This window comes from Cherax quadricarinatus, chromosome 41 (assembly GCF_038502225.1).
Source record: "Cherax quadricarinatus isolate ZL_2023a chromosome 41, ASM3850222v1, whole genome shotgun sequence".
Taxonomy (NCBI): Eukaryota; Metazoa; Arthropoda; class Malacostraca; order Decapoda; family Parastacidae; genus Cherax; species Cherax quadricarinatus.
The window spans coordinates 27,262,750-27,279,329 of NC_091332.1; the positions used below are offsets into that span (position 1 = coordinate 27,262,750).

The 16,580-nt window shown below is 46.7% G+C and overlaps 1 protein-coding gene across 14 annotated transcripts in view; it reads right to left on the minus strand.

Moving 5' to 3' along the window:
* Window positions 1–16,580, minus strand: part of LOC128695950 (G-protein coupled receptor moody) — a 284,935-nt gene that overhangs the window by 104,556 nt on the left and 163,799 nt on the right. For 2 of the 14 annotated variants that reach the window (XM_070093130.1, XM_070093127.1), the window contains exon 3: window positions 4,414–4,474. The exons of 11 other annotated variants lie outside the window; for them this stretch is intronic. The gene's annotated coding sequence lies outside the window, so the exon portion shown is untranslated. Of the gene's footprint in view, window positions 1–4,399; window positions 4,475–16,580 lie in introns of all 14 variants that reach the window. One more of the 14 variants, XM_070093128.1, reaches the window with a different exon arrangement.

A 16,580-nucleotide genomic window follows, 5' to 3' on the forward strand; every position in this document is an offset into this window, starting at 1 on the left:
CTTCCCCTCTTTTTCTGCACCACTCCCCTCGTCCCCTCCTCACGATCTCCACATTCCTATCTACTAAACGTGTGTAAGTCAAGATGGAACAGGAGCGTTCAGCCTCCAAGGTCTTGTTTTCTATCCGTGTGGCTGGAGTTCTTGTTGAGTTTGTGTGGCTGTAATCCGGTATATCAGTGTTGTCTCGCCGACACCTCACACGAGGGATCAACTGCACGGATTGCTGCTGACGTTTTTGTGAATCTCTCGTCGCTGTTGATTTCATATGCAGAAGGTGCAGCCTGCGGGGATTTTATGCTGTGATCCTCGTATTGTCTTTTTTTATATAGCCATTTTCGTTAGGTAAATCCTGTGCGCTGCGCTGGTACCTTTTTTCCCGACACTTTAGGTCTGGTGTTTATGTTACAGTCATACTATCAAGTGTATTATTTCCAGCAGAACTGAAGTTTTCTAAGACAGGACTTGACTCAGCAGGAGAGGAGTTTTCTTTTTCAGGATCTGACTTTAACAGGACTGGAGTTCTCATATGGAGGATATGACTTACAACAGAACTAGCGTGTCAAATACATTTGAATAAATTTTTTACTAGTAACGTGACCCTCAACTATCAACCAACACCCAGATATTTACATTTTTAATACTGGATGAAGAGGATCAGCACCGAAGAAAGAAAACTGAACCTGGAACGTTGGGTTTTGTTCTGAATGCACTGACCACTGAGTTACTGGTCATCTTTTTTATGTGGTATTCGACTTAGAGTACTCAGCAAGTTGTACTCACCATGTTGTACTCACCATGTTGTACTGACCAAGTTGTGATTACCATACTGTACTCATAGACATGTATTCATAGAGTAAGAGTATCCATAATGAGAGTTGGAGTACATTTTTAGCCCTGTAGTCTCGACCAGGTGCCACGTCAGGAAACACTTTCTCTAACCATGAAAACACCACCGTCACTATAGAGTAAATTACGTGCTATTGAGAGTAATGAAGAAAATACACCATTTTTTTTTTAAATAATACTTAATTGTGACAAAATTTCGATCGTTTAAAATATTTATCAAGCCATGATTAAGTTTTTATAAGTGTCTTTCCTATCCCAACAGCACTACAGACTACACTACACTACACTACACTACAACACTATCTTAGCACTCGACTGGTCTGACGAGAGGAAGATGGCAATCTACGACTAAGATAGGTTTCTTAAACATGATTTGTGTGTTTTTTTTTTGTGTGTAGAAAAAATTGTACAGTAGTTAGACTTTTGTTAATAGATGCTGTTTCGTCGTCTCTGCGACCTGGCCTCAGACCAGGTTGTTTGAATTAATAATGAAATGTTACAACAAGAACTCTTTAATGCATAGGAGAATTTAAGATAATTATGTATCAGATGTAAGTAGACGTTTGAAAGATTTACCTGTAATCTTTATTTTCCTCTTCTTACTTTAATATCACTCTGGGATGAATATAACATATGTTCATAAATATACGATATCCATTAAGAGCTCATAAGGAAGTAAGTCACACTGTTTGATTCTACTGGTTTATGCTAGCTTAATGTACTATGTGCATGTCTGATACACCTAAGTGCTTTCACATCCATTGTACAGATTGATACAAAAGTCCATAAAATCATTTGCAGACTTTCTGAATGAAACTGATCTTATGGATCAAGCCCATTATTATTATTATTATTATTATTATTATTATTATTATTATTATTATTATTATTATTATTATTATTATTATTATTATTATTATTATATTAATGGTCTCAGTTTCTCTCCCTTCCTCCCCTGTCCCTTTAAAAGTGTCCCCAGCGGTCCTCAGCTTTTCATAACCTGACGTAATCATGACCTGTGGTCACAGACCATGAAGCTCCAATACGTAATGCTACAAAGAGCACCCACCACGACCCATGCTACAACCAGAACCCACCACGACCCATGCTACAACCAGAACCCACCACGACCCATGCTACAACCAGAACCCACCACGACCCATGGTACAACCAGAACCCACCACGACCCATGCTACAACCAGAACCCACCACGACCCATGCTGCAACCAGAACCCACCACGACCCATGCTACAACCATAACCCACCATGACCCATACTGCAACCAGAACCCACCACGACCCATGGTACAACCAGAACCCACCACGACCCATGGTACAACCAGAACCCACCACGACCCATGGTACAACCAGAACCCACCACGACCCATGCTACAACCAGAACCCACCACGACCCATGGTACAACCAGAACCTACCCCCGACCTATGCTACAACCAGAACCCACCACGACCCATGGTACAACCGGAGCCCACCACGACCCATGGTACAACCAGAACTCACCCCCCGACCCATGCTACAACCAGAACCCACCACGACCCATGGTACAACCAGAACCCACCACGACCCATGGTACAACCAGAACCCACCACGACCCATGCTACAACCAGAACCCACCACGACCCATGCTACAACCAGAACCCACCACGACCCATGCTACAACCAGAACCCACCACGACCCATGCTACAACCAGAACCCACCACGACCCATGGTACAACCAGAACCCACCACGACCCATGGTACAACCAGAACCCACCACGACCCATGGTACAACCAGAACCTACCCCCGACCTATGCTACAACCAGAACCCACCACGACCCATGGTACAACCGGAGCCCACCACGACCCATGGTACAACCAAAACCCACCCCCCGACCCATGCTACAACCAGAACCCACCACGACCCATGGTACAATCAGAGCCCACCACGACCCATGCTACAACCAGAACCCACCACGACCCATGGTAGAACCAGAGCCCACCACGACCCATGCTACAACCAGAACCCACCACGATCTATGGTACAACCAGAACCCACCACGACCCATGCTACAACCAACACCCACCGATGACATGTATCGGTAATGCTTGTTTGCCAGCAGTATGCTGGGGGTCTCCGCCTCCACAGGCGCTGAGCTGAGCAACACACACACACACACGGAAGTGTCAACTGCATAATTGCCAAGATCTGCTTAGTCAGCTGAATGGTGATAAGTATAAGCTTGAGGACCAGATGGGTCAGCATCTTAGTCTTCGATAGAAGGTACGGAAGAATTAGGTTACTTACTCAGGAATTATTTTAAAGGATTTCACTACAAGATTGCAAATTAGCAGACGAAAAGATGATGTCAAATAATAAGACAAGGAAGACCCATTAAATCATAGGGCGGTTTCGTAGACAAGTGTTGTAAAAATACTGGAAAAATATGGTATGGAAAAGGTGATTCAGCACCTGCCTGGAGTGTCTTATAGTGAGCGCCCCGCGGCCCCATCCCAGAACAGGCCTCCACAGAAAAAAAATATACTGGCTAGAAAACAATCTGGTTTTCGGTCTACAAATTCATATACATCCAGTCTTTAAAGTTATTATGACAGAGTTAGGTAAATTGATCAAGAAAAAAATGGATTGGTAGACCGTACTAACGTAGATGAATTTAAGTCAACTTATTACATTGAAAGAGAAGCTTTCTGTTTGGGAGAGAAATAAGAACAGATATAAGAGGAAAAATGTTTGTGTGGGGAGGCGTCACAAGTGGGGTGCCACAAGGATCTATACTTGCCCCAGTAATGCTTTTAATTTATACAAATGATATACCAGAAGGAATAAAAACTATATGAATATGTTAATACATAAAGAAAACAGTCTTATGTATAATAATTATAAAATTATGATTGCATCACGACATGGAGGATATCAAAATAAATAACTAAGAATTATTGGAATGGTCTACATACATTCTACAGCATATTTTTTTATAATAGTTAATTATTGATAAGAATTCCTTCAGGATGCTGAGGAAAAATAAAGAAATATCAGAAGATATCTCCAGAAGTTTTAAAAGAATGTGCAGAAAGATGTTACCCAGTTTGGGAATATTTTAATATTTAGTACAAGAAGGTAAACTGAGAGAAAGATGGAAGATGGAACACATTGTGTCAGTATATTAAAATGGAAACAGCAAACGCTCTTTGACTAACTTTCCAGTTTCATTGACGAAAATATTTGAAAAGGCCGTCAGTGGAAAGTGGATACAACACTCGGAGAGGAAAAACTTACTAACTGGTAAACATATGTATTCAATAAATCAAAAATATTCAGCTGTTACAATAGAGTTACGGAAACTGTACAAGAACTAGATGGTGGTAGATTGTACTTGTCTAGACTTAAGAAAGCTTCTGAAATATATCCCCATAAACGACTAGTTTATGGGACCCCAATGGAAATAAGTCACTTTCTGTGACTTTTTGGATTATGCCAGATTCTCTACACATATGCTGCTATGTATGATAATCTATATAACTGTATTTGTGTATACCTGAATAAACTTACGAACTGCAAAACTGAGGAGAAGTGGAAGGTAAACTATGACGATGGATGAAAGACTTTCTATCTGAAAAGAAAATGTGGTATTACAAGTCTCTGTAATTGCTCCAAAAATGTTTTTAATTTATATTAATTGAAAGAAGCAACAGAAAACTAAATAAATATGTTGGCGAATGATGGAGAAGTACAAAGAAAACGATAAAAATGGCTATAAATCACTACAAGTTGACCTGGATAAATGAAGCACTTGGAGTGAAGGATGGATGATGGAACTTAACATAAATGAATAATGTAGTGGAAAGTGGAGAAAGTGAAATCATGCCACCTGAAGATGTGACAAAATATAGAAAGCATCAGAGGTATGTACATATTATTTAATTAACAAAAAAAAGTGCCACCGGAAGATCATGTCTACCTGGAGAGAACTTCGGGGGTCAGAGCCCCGGCGGCTCTGTCTGAGACCAGGTTTTGTATTGGATCAAGGTCTGATCAACAAGGCTGTTACTGCTGGCCACACTTAAGTGAAAGTATTGAAAATTCAAGAAAATCATATGTTATATAAATAATCTTCATATATGTAAAGAGAAATGCTAAAAAAAATATTTAAATTTGTTAGACCAGAGTGGAATATCCAGCAAATGTCTCGTCCCTAACAGAGAAAAAATGTACTCTGGAAAGATCTCAAAGAATAACTACGAAACCGTACCACGGATGGGGTTAGAACCCACGATCAGAGACTCATAAAACTCCAGACCATTGCATTAGCCATGTTTTGTGACTCTCTGATCGCGGGTTCTAACCCCACCCGTGGTATGGTTCGTTTGCAATCGTGTCATTACGATTTCGTGGGTCAATAACTACGAAATTTCAGCCAGAGTTAAAAAAAATGCGTTAGGAGGAAAGGTTGATGACAGGGAGGAGACATGATCACTACATACATGGTTAAGAAAAATTAAGGTCACGAAAGAAGAGATGAGACAGAGAGACAGAGAGACAGAGAGAAAGACAGAGAGGTTGACTAATGGAAATAATTAAAAAGGGAATTAGTAAATACCACAATCAATGGAAATTAATAAATATGATATTGTATGAAGAAATCAATGAAGGCAGAACACCAAGATTATGACGCTCTGGTCTTGTAGTTATTATAGTAACTGCTAGTTACTACTGTAACTATAGTTACTATTTTAACTAGTAGTTACTACAGTAACTGGTAGTTAATACAGTACCTGGCAGTGACTACAATAACTGATAGTCAATACAGTAACTGATAATTACAGTAACTGGTAGTTACTACAGTAACTGGTAGTTACTACAGTAACTGGAAGTTACAAATAGACAGTTATAACACACACACACACACACAGACTCATAAGTGTCCATGTTTGCAGATGATGTGAAGCTAATGAGGAGAATCAAATCGGTCGAGGATCAGGCAGGACTACAAAGAGACCTGGACAGGCTAAAAGCCTGGTTCAGCAACTGGCTCCTTGAATTTAACCCTGCCAAATGCAAAGTCATGAAAATCGGGGAAGAGCAAAGAAGACCGCAAACCTCACTCAAGGAAAAATATCTTGGGGCGAGTATAATACCGAGCACATCTGAGGCGCACATCAATCAGATAACTGCTGCAGCATACGGGCGTCTGGCAAACCTAAGGATAGTGTTCCGATACCTCAGTAAGGAATCGTTCAAGACTCTGTACACCATATAAGTCAGGCCCATACTGGAGTATGCAGCATCAGTTTGGAATCCACACCTGGCCAAGCACGTCAAGAAATTAGAGAAAGTGCAAAGGTTTGCAACAAGACTAGTCCCAGAACTAAGAGGATTGTCCTACGAAGAAAGTTTAAGGAAAATTGGCCTGACGACTGGAGGACAGGAGAGTCAGTGGAGACATGATAAAGACACATAAAATACTGCGCGGAATAGACAAGGTGGACGAGGACATGATGTTCCAGAGATGGAACACAGAAACAAGGGGTCACAATTGGAAGATGAAGACTCAGATGAGTTAAAGGGATGTTAGGAAGTATCTCTTCAGTCATAGAGTTGTCAGGCAGTGGAAAAGCCTAGAAAGTGACGAAGTGGAGGCAGGAACCATACAGAGTTTTAAGAAGAGGTTTGATAAAGCTCATGGAGCAGGGAGAGAGAGGACCTAGTATCAATCAGTGAAGAGGCGGGGCCAGGAGCTATGACTCGACCCCTGCAACCACAAATAAGTGAGTATATCTCCCACACACACGTACACACACACACACACACACACACACACACACACACACACACACATGCACACACATACACACACACACACAGGCAGGAAGGACTCCAGGAACTCAGAATAGGGAGATACACAAGCAAGTGCTTAATGAAATACACACAACCGAGGAGGAAGTGAAGAAACTGCTATGTGAACTTGATACCTCAAAGGCGGTGGGACCAGACATCTCTCTGTGGGTCCTTAGAGAGGGAGTAGAGATGCTGTACGTGCCAATAACAAAAGTCTTCAACACATCCAATGAGACTGGGCAGCTACCTGAGGTATGGAAGATGGCAAATGTAGTCCCAATTTTTAAGAAAGGAGACAGACACGAGGCATTAAACTATAGACCTGTGTCACTGACGTATATAGTATGCAAAGTCATGGAGATCATCAGGAGGAGAGTGGTGGAGCACCAGAAAGATACAAGCTTATGAACGACAACCAGCACGGTTTCAGGGAAGGAAAATCCTGTGTCACAAACCTATTTGAGTTTTATGGCATGGTAACAGAGGTAAGACACAAGAGGGAGAGGTGCAGAGACTGCATTTTCTTGGACCGCAAGAAGGCCTTCGACACAGTTCTTCACACGAGGTTTATGCAAAAACTAGAGGATCAGGCACGCATAAGAGGAAAGGCACTGCAATGGATCAGAGAATACCTGACAGAGAGGCAACAACGAGTCATGGTATGTGATGAGGTGTTAGAGTGGGCGCCTGTGACGAGCGAGGTTCCACAGGTGTCAGTCCTAGGACCTGTGCTGTTTTTGGTACATGTGAATGACATAACGGAAGGGATAGACTCAGAAGTGTCCCTGTTTGCATATGAAGTAAAGCCAATGAGGAGAATTAAATCGGTCTAGGATCAGACTAAACTACAAAGAGATCTGGACAGGCTGCATGCTTGGTCCAGCAACTGGTTACTTGGATTTAACCCCATCAAATGCAAAGTCATGAAGATCGGGGGAGAGCAAAGAAGACAGCAGACAGAGTATGGTCTAAGTGGCCAAAGACTGCAAACCTCACTCAAGGAAAGAGATCTTGGGGTGAGTATAATACTGAGCACATCTCCTGAGGCGCACATCAATCAGAAAACCGATGTTGCTTAAGGGCGTCTGGCTAACCTAAGAATAGCGCTCCGATACCTTAGTAAGGAATCGTTCAAGACTGTACACCATATACGTCAGGCCCATACTGGAGTATGCAGCACCAGTTTGGGATCCACACCTGGTCAAGCACGTCAAGAAATTAGAGAAATTGCAAAGATTTGCAACATGACTAGTTCCATGTTGAAAGGTTAAGGGAAATCGACCTGACGACACTGAAGGACAGGAGGGTCAAGGGAGACATGATAATGACACAAGATACTGCGAGGAATTGAAAAGGTGGACAAAGACAGGATGTTCCAGAGATGGGACACAGAAACAAGGGGTCACAATTGGAAGTTGAAGACTCCTATGTGTCAAAGGTATGTTAGGAAGTATTTCTTCAGTCATAGAGTTGTCAGGCAGTGAAATAGCCTAGAAAGTGACATAGTGGAGGCACGAACCATACATAGATTTAAGACGAGGTTTGATAAAGCTCATGGAGCAGGGAGAGAGAGGGCCTAGTAGCATAGTAGCATAGACTTGACCCCTGCAACCACAAATAGGTGAGTACACACACACACACACACACACACACACACACACACACACACACACACACACACACACACACACACACACACACACACACACACACACACACACCACACACACACACACACACACACACACACACACACACACACACACCACACACACACACACACACACACACACACACACACACACACACACACACACACCACACACACACACACACACACACACACACACACACACACACACACACACACACCACACACACACACACCACACACACACACACACACACACACACACACACACACACACACACACACACACCACACACACACACACACACACACACACACACACACACACACACCACACACACACACACACACACACACACACACCACACACACACACACACACACACACACACACACACACACACACACACACACACACACACCACACACACACACACACACACACACACACACACACACCACACACTGCACAAGACTAATAAACATATGAATAATAAAAGAGAAACCCGAGTAAGACTTCCCTGGTGTTTGGTAGTGTTGGTGTCACTTTCTCTAAATAAATGACTCGTTTTTCACATCAGGATGACAAAAAACAACTAATTCTTTTCACAGACTTACAGAGGCGTATGTTTATATATATATATATATATATATATATATATATATATATATATATATATATATATATATATATATATATATATATATATATATATATGAGCGTGTGTGTGTGTGTGTGTGTGTGTGCGCAATGATGTCGTGCCGAATAGGTAATACTTGCGATTTTGCCTTAAATAGCAACGCTCTTCTTGCCGAATAAGGGGACCGAAAATTTGTGTATGGGTAATTTCGCAAAAATCATTCTGAATCTAACGAAAAAAATATAATTCATTGTGTTTGTTTATTATTAAATTATTGTAAACTTATCTAAAATATATTTAGTTGGATTAGGCTAAATTAAATTGTGCTTGTGATAATAAGGTTGGGTAAGTTTTCTAAGATTCTTTTGGTACACAATCATTAATTTTTACATTAACATAATTGAAAAAAATATCTTTAAACGCACAAGAGAAAATTTTAGAGAGGACTTAATTTTAAGCGAGTTCTTTCTAATTGACCAGTTTTTCCTATTCGGCACGACATATATATATATATATATATATATATATATATATATATATATATATATATATATATATATATATATATATATATATATATATATATATATATGCAATAAGATCACAGTGAATAGGTGATTTCAAAGTAGTCACGAAAGCGCTTGGAATTTCTCTATTCTTTCAGAGTGGTTGTTTTGCATATATATATATATATATATATATATATATATATATATATATATATATATATATATATATATATATATATATATATATATATATATATATAATTTGTTTGAAGCGCAGCATAGCTTAGGTTAGGAGGGTAGGTTACATAAACCTATAAAAAGAAAGTTGACCTACAAATAAGAGATGGTAAGATTGGGGCAACATGTGTGAGTGATCCCTGTCAACGTTGAGATCAAGACGCATTCCAGACGTGACCAAGACGTGACCAAGACGTGACCAAGACGTGACCCAGAAGTGACCCAGGCGTGACCAAAACATGCCCAAGACATGACTCAGACGTGACCCAGACATAACCAAGACGTGACCAAGACGTGACCCAGATGTGACCAAGACGTGACCAAGACGTGACCAAGACGTGACCCAGACGTGACCCAGACGTGAACCAGACGGTGGATTAAATGAAGCAGATGTATGTTTTGTAGAGACAAGAACACTGTATTTTGTAATATATCCACACTACGTCGTGTGAGGACCATGTACACTGACACTACGTCGTGTGAGGACCATGTACACTGACACTACGTCGTGTGAGGACCATGTACACTGACACTACGTCGTGTGAGGACCATGTACACTGACACTACGTCGTGTGAGGACCATGTACACTGACACTACGTCGTGTGAGGACCATGTACACTGACACTACGTCGTGTGAGGACCATGTACACTGACACTACGTCGTGTGAGGACCATGTACACTGACACTACGTCGTGTGAGGACCATGTACACTGACACTACGTCGCGTGAGGACCATGTACACTGACACTACGTCGTGTGAGGACCATGTACACTGACACTACGTCGTGTGAGGACCATGTACACTGACACTACGTCGTGTGAGGACCATGTACACTGACACTACGTCGTGTGAGGACCATGTACACTGACGGTGACTGTACACTGCTGGTGTTCACTTAGGGTGACTGTACACTAGCGGTGTTCCCTGAGGGTGACTGTACACTAGCGGTGTTCCCTGAGGGTGACTGTACACTAGCGGTGTTCCCTGAGGGTGACTGTACACTAGCGGTGTTACCTGATGGTGACTGTACACTAGCGGTGTTCCCTGACGGTGACTGTACACTAGCGGTGTTCCCTGATGGTGACTGTGCACTAGCGGTGTTCCCTGACGGTGACTGTACACTAGCGGTGTTACCTGATGGTGACTGTACGCTAGCGGTGTTCCCTGACGGTGACTGTACACTAGCGGTGTTCCCTGATGGTGACTGTGCACTAGTGGTGTTCCCTGAGGTGACTGTACACTAGCGGTGTTCCCTGAGGGTGACTGTACACTAGCGGTGTTCCCTGGCGGTGACTGTACACTAGCGGTGTTCCTGAGGGTGACTGTACACTAGCGGTGTTACCTGACGGTGACTGTACACTAGCGGTGTTCCCTGACGGTGACTGTACACTAGCGGTGTTCCCTGAGGGTGACTGTACACTAGCGGTGTTCCCTGAGGGTGACTGTAGCGGTGTTCCCTGAGGGTGACTGTACACTAGCGGTGTTCCCTGAGGGTGACTGTACACTAGCGGTGTTCCCTGACGGTGACTGTACACTAGCGGTGTTCCCTGAGGGTGACTGTAGCGGTGTTCCCTGAGGGTGACTGTACACTAGCGGTGTTCCCTGAGGGTGATTGTACACTAGCGGTGTTCCCTGAGGGTGACTGTAGCGGTGTTCCCTGACGGTGACTGTAGCGGTGTTCCCTGACGGTGACTGTACACTAGCGGTGTTCCCTGACGGTGACTGTACACTAGCGGTGTTCCCTGAGGGTGACTGTACACTAGCGGTGTTCCCTGACGGTGACTGTACACTAGCGGTGTTCCCTGACGGTGACTGTACACTAGCGGTGTTCCCTGACGGTGACTGTACACTAGCGGTGTTCCCTGACGGTGACTGTACACTAGCGGTGTTCCCTGACGGTGACTGTACACTAGCGGTGTTCCCTGAGGGTGACTGTAGCGGTGTTCCCTGAGGGTGACTGTACACTAGCGGTGTTCCCTGAGGGTGACTGTACACTAGCGGTGTTCCCTAGACGGTGACTGTACACTAGCGGTGTTCCCTGAGGGTGACTGTACACTAGCGGTGTTCCCTGACGGTGACTGTACACTAGCGGTGTTCCCTGAGGGTGACTGTACACTAGCGGTGTTCCCTGACGGTGACTGTACACTAGCGGTGTTCCCTGAGGGTGACTGTAGCGGTGTTCCCTGACGGTGACTGTACACTAGCGGTGTTCCCTGAGGGTGACTGTACACTAGCGGTGTTCCCTGAGGGTGACTGTAGCGGTGTTCCCTGACGGTGACTGTACACTAGCGGTGTTCCCTGAGGGTGACTGTAGCGGTGTTCCCTGACGGTGACTGTACACTAGCGGTGTTCCCTGAGGGTGACTGTAGCGGTGTTCCCTGACGGTGACTGTACACTAGCGGTGTTCCCTGAGGGTGACTGTACACTAGCGGTGTTCCCTGAGGGTGACTGTAGCGGTGTTCCCTGACGGTGACTGTACACTAGCGGTGTTCCCTGAGGGTGACTGTACACTAGCGGTGTTCCCTGAGGGTGACTGTAGCGGTGTTCCCTGACGGTGACTGTACACTAGCGGTGTTCCCTGACGGTGACTGTACACTAGCGGTGTTCCCTGAGGGTGACTGTAGCGGTGTTCCCTGACGGTGACTGTACACTAGCAGTGTTCCCTGAGGGTGACTGTACACTAGCGGTGTTCCCTGACGGTGACTGTACACTAGCGGTGTTCCCTGAGGGTGACTGTACACTAGCGGTGTTCCCTGACGGTGACTGTACACTAGCAGTGTTCCCTGACGGTGACTGTACACTAGCGGTGTTCCCTGACGGAGACTGTACACTAGCGGTGTTCCCTGACGGTGACTGTACACTAGCGGTGTTCCCTGACGGTGACTGTACACTAGCGGTGTTCCCTGAGGGTGACTGTACACTAGCAGTGTTCCCTGACGGTGACTGTACACTAGCGGTGTTCCCTGACGGTGACTGTAGCGGTGTTCCCTGAGGGTGACTGTACACTAGCGGTGTTCCCTAACGGTGACTGTACACTAGCGGTGTTCCCTGACGGTGACTGTACACTAGCGGTGTTCCCTGAGGGTGACTGTACACTAGCAGTGTTCCCTGACGGTGACTGTACACTAGCGGTGTTCCCTGAGGGTGACTGTACACTAGCAGTGTTCCCTGACGGTGACTGTACACTAGCGGTGTTCCCTGACGGTGACTGTACACTAGCGGTGTTCCCTGACGGTGACTGTACACTAGCGGTGTTCCCTGAGGGTGACTGTACACTAGCGGTGTTCCCTGAGGGTGACTGTACACTAGCGGTGTTCCCTGAGGGTGACTGTACACTAGCGGTGTTCCCTGACGGTGACTGTACACTAGCGGTGTTCCCTGAGGGTGACTGTACACTAGCGGTATTACCTGACGGTGACTGTACACTAGCGGTATTACCTGACGGTGACTGTACACTAGCGGTATTACCTGACGGTGACTGTACACTAGCGGTCTTACCTGACGGTGACTGTACACTAGCGGTATTACCTGACGGTGACTGTACACTAGCGGTGTTACCTGACGGTGACTGTACACTAGCGGTGTTACCTGACGGTGACTGTACACTAGCGGTGTTACCTGACGGTGACTGTACACTAGCGGTGTTACCTGACGGTGACTGTACACTAGCGGTGTTACCTGACGGTGACTGTACACTAGCGGTGTTACCTGACGGTGACTGTACACTAGCGGTGTTACCTGACGGTGACTGTACACTAGCGGTGTTACCTGACGGTGACTGTACACTAGCGGTGTTACCTGACGGTGACTGTACACTAGCGGTGTTACCTGACGGTGACTGTACACTAGCGGTGTTACCTGACGGTGACTGTACACTAGCGGTGTTACCTGACGGTGACTGTACACTAGCGGTGTTCCCTGAGGGTGACTGTACACTAGCGGTGTTCCCTGAGGGTGACTGTAGCGGTGTTCCCTGAGGGTGACTGTACACTAGCGGTGTTCCCTGAGGGTGACTGTAGCGGTGTTCCCTGAGGGTGACAGTACACTAGCGGTGTTCCCTAGACGGTGACTGTACACTAGCGGTGTTCCCTAGACGGTGACTGTACACTACCGGTGTTCCCTAGACGGTGACTGTACACTAGCGGTGTTCCCTGAGGGTGACTGTACACTAGCGGTGTTCCCTGAGGGTGACTGTACACTAGCGGTGTTCCCTAGACGGTGACTGTACACTAGCGGTGTTCCCTGAGGGTGACTGTACACTAGTTGTGTTTACTGAGGAAAATTGTACACTAGTGGTCTTTACTGAGGGTGACTGTACACTAATGGTGTTCCCTGAGGGTGACGGTATACTAGTGGTGTTCACTGTACACCAACCGTATTCACTAAGGATGACTGTACATCAACAGTGTTTACTAAGGATGACTGTACACTAGTGGTGATCACTGTACATAAATGGTGATCAGTGTACACTAGTGGTAATCCTTGTGGACCTGTCTATCATGGATCAGCAGGTTCTGCCTAGCATGGAGCAGTAGGTCCTGCCTAGCATGGACCAGCAGGTCCTGTCTAGCATTGACCATTAGGGCCTGCATAGAATGAACCAGCAGGACCAGCCTAGCATAGACCAGTAGGTCCTGCCTAGCATGGACCAGCAGGTCCTGCCTAGCATGGACCAGCAGGTCCTGCCTAGCATGGACTAGTAGGTCCTGTTTAGCATGGACCAGCAGGTCCTGTCTAGCATTGACCATTAGGGCCTGCATAGAATGAACCAGCAGGACCAGCCTAGCATGGACCAGCAGGTCCTGCCTAGCATGGACCAGCAGGTCCTGCCTAGCATGGACCAGCAGGTCCTGCCTAGCATGGACTAGTAGGTCCTGTTTAGCATGGACAAGCAGGTGCTACCTAGCATGGACCAGCAGGTCCTGCCTAGCATGGACCAGCAGGTCTTGCCTAGCATGGACCAGCAGGTCCTGCCTAACATGGTCCAGCAGTGCCTGTCTAGCATGGCCCAGCAGATCCTGCCTAGTTTGGACAAGCAGGTCCTGCCTAGCATAGACCAGCAGGTCCTGCCTAGCAAGGACAAGCAGATCCTGCCTAGCATGGACCATCAGGTCCTGCCTAGCATGGACCTGCAGGTCCTGCCTAGCATGGACCAGCAGGTCCTACCTAGCATGGCCCAGCAGTGCCTGTCTAGCATGGCCCAGAAGATCCTGCCTAGTATGGACAAGCAGTTCCTACCTAGAATGAACAAATACGTCCTGCCTAGCATAGACCAGCAGGTCCTGCCTAGAAAGGCCCAGCAGGTCATGCCTAGCATGGCCCAGCAGGTCCTGCCTAGCATGGACAAGAAGGTCCTGCCTAACATAGACCAGCAGGTCCTGCCTAGCATGGTCCAGCAGGTCCTGCCTAGCATGGCCCAGCAGGTCCTGCCTAGCATTGACCAGCAGGTCCTGCCTAGCATGGACCAGCAGATCCTGCCTAGCATGGACCAGCAGGTCCTGCCTAGCATGGACCAGCAGGCCCTGCCTAACATGATCCAGAACGTCATGCCTAGCACGGACCAGCAGGCCCTGCCTAGCATGGACCAGCAGGTCCTGCCTAGCATGGACCAGCACGTCCTGCCTAGCATGGACCAGCAGGTCCTGCCTAGCATGGACCAGCAGGTCCTGCCTAGCATGGACCAGCAGGTCCTGCCTAGCATGGACCAGCAGGTCCTGCCTAGCATGGACTAGTAGGTCCTGTTTAGCATGGACCAGCAGGTGCTGCCTAGCATGGACCAGCAAGTCCTGCCTAGCATGAACCAGCAGGTCTTGCCTAGCATGGACCAGCAGGTCCTGCCTAACATGGTCCAGCAGTGCCTGTCTAGCATGGCCCAGCAGATCCTGCCTAGTTTGGACAAGCAGGTCCTGCCTAGCATGGACAAGCAGGTCCTGCCTAGCATGGACCAGCAGGTCCTGCCTAGCATGGACCTGCAGGTCCTGCCTAGCATGGACCAGCAGGTCCTGCCTAGCATGGCCCAACAGTGCCTGTCTAGCATTGCGCAGAAGATCCTGCCTAGTATGGACAAGCAGGTCCTGCCTAACATGGACCACAAGGTCCTGTCTAGCATGGACCAGCAGGTCCTGCCTAACATGGACCAGCAGGTCCTGCCTAGCATGGCCCAGCAGGTCCTGCCTAACATGGACCAGCAGGTCCTGTCTAACATGGACCTGCAGGTCCTGCCTAACATGGACCAGCAGGTCCTGCCTAGCATGGCCCAGCAGTGCCTGTCTAGCATTGCGCAGAAGATCCTGCCTAGTATGGACAAGCAGGTCCTGCCTAGAATGAACAAATACGTCCTGCCTAGCATAGGCCAGCAGGTCCTGCCTAGAAAGGCCCAGCAGGTCATGCCTAGCATGGACCAGCAGGTCCTGCCTAGCATGGACATGAAGGTCCTGCCTAACATAGACCAGCAGGTCCTGCCTAGCATGGTCCAGCAGGTCCTGCCTAGCATGGCCGAGCAGGTCCTGCCTAGCATGGACCAGAAGGTCCTGCCTAGCATGGGCCAGCAGGTTTTGCCTAGCATGGACCAGCAGGTCCTGCCTAGCATGAACCAGCAGATCCTGCCTAGCATGGACCAGCAGGTCCTGCCTAGCATGGACCAGCAGGCCCTGCCTAACATGATCCAGAACGTCATGCCTAGCATGGACCAGCAGGTCCTGCCTAGCATGGACCAGCAGGTCCTGCCTAGCATGGACCAGCAGGTCCTGCCTAGCATGGACCAGCAGGTCCTGCCTAGCATGGCCCAGCAGGTCCTGCCTAGCATGGACCTGCAGGTCCTGCCTAGCATGGACCAGCAGG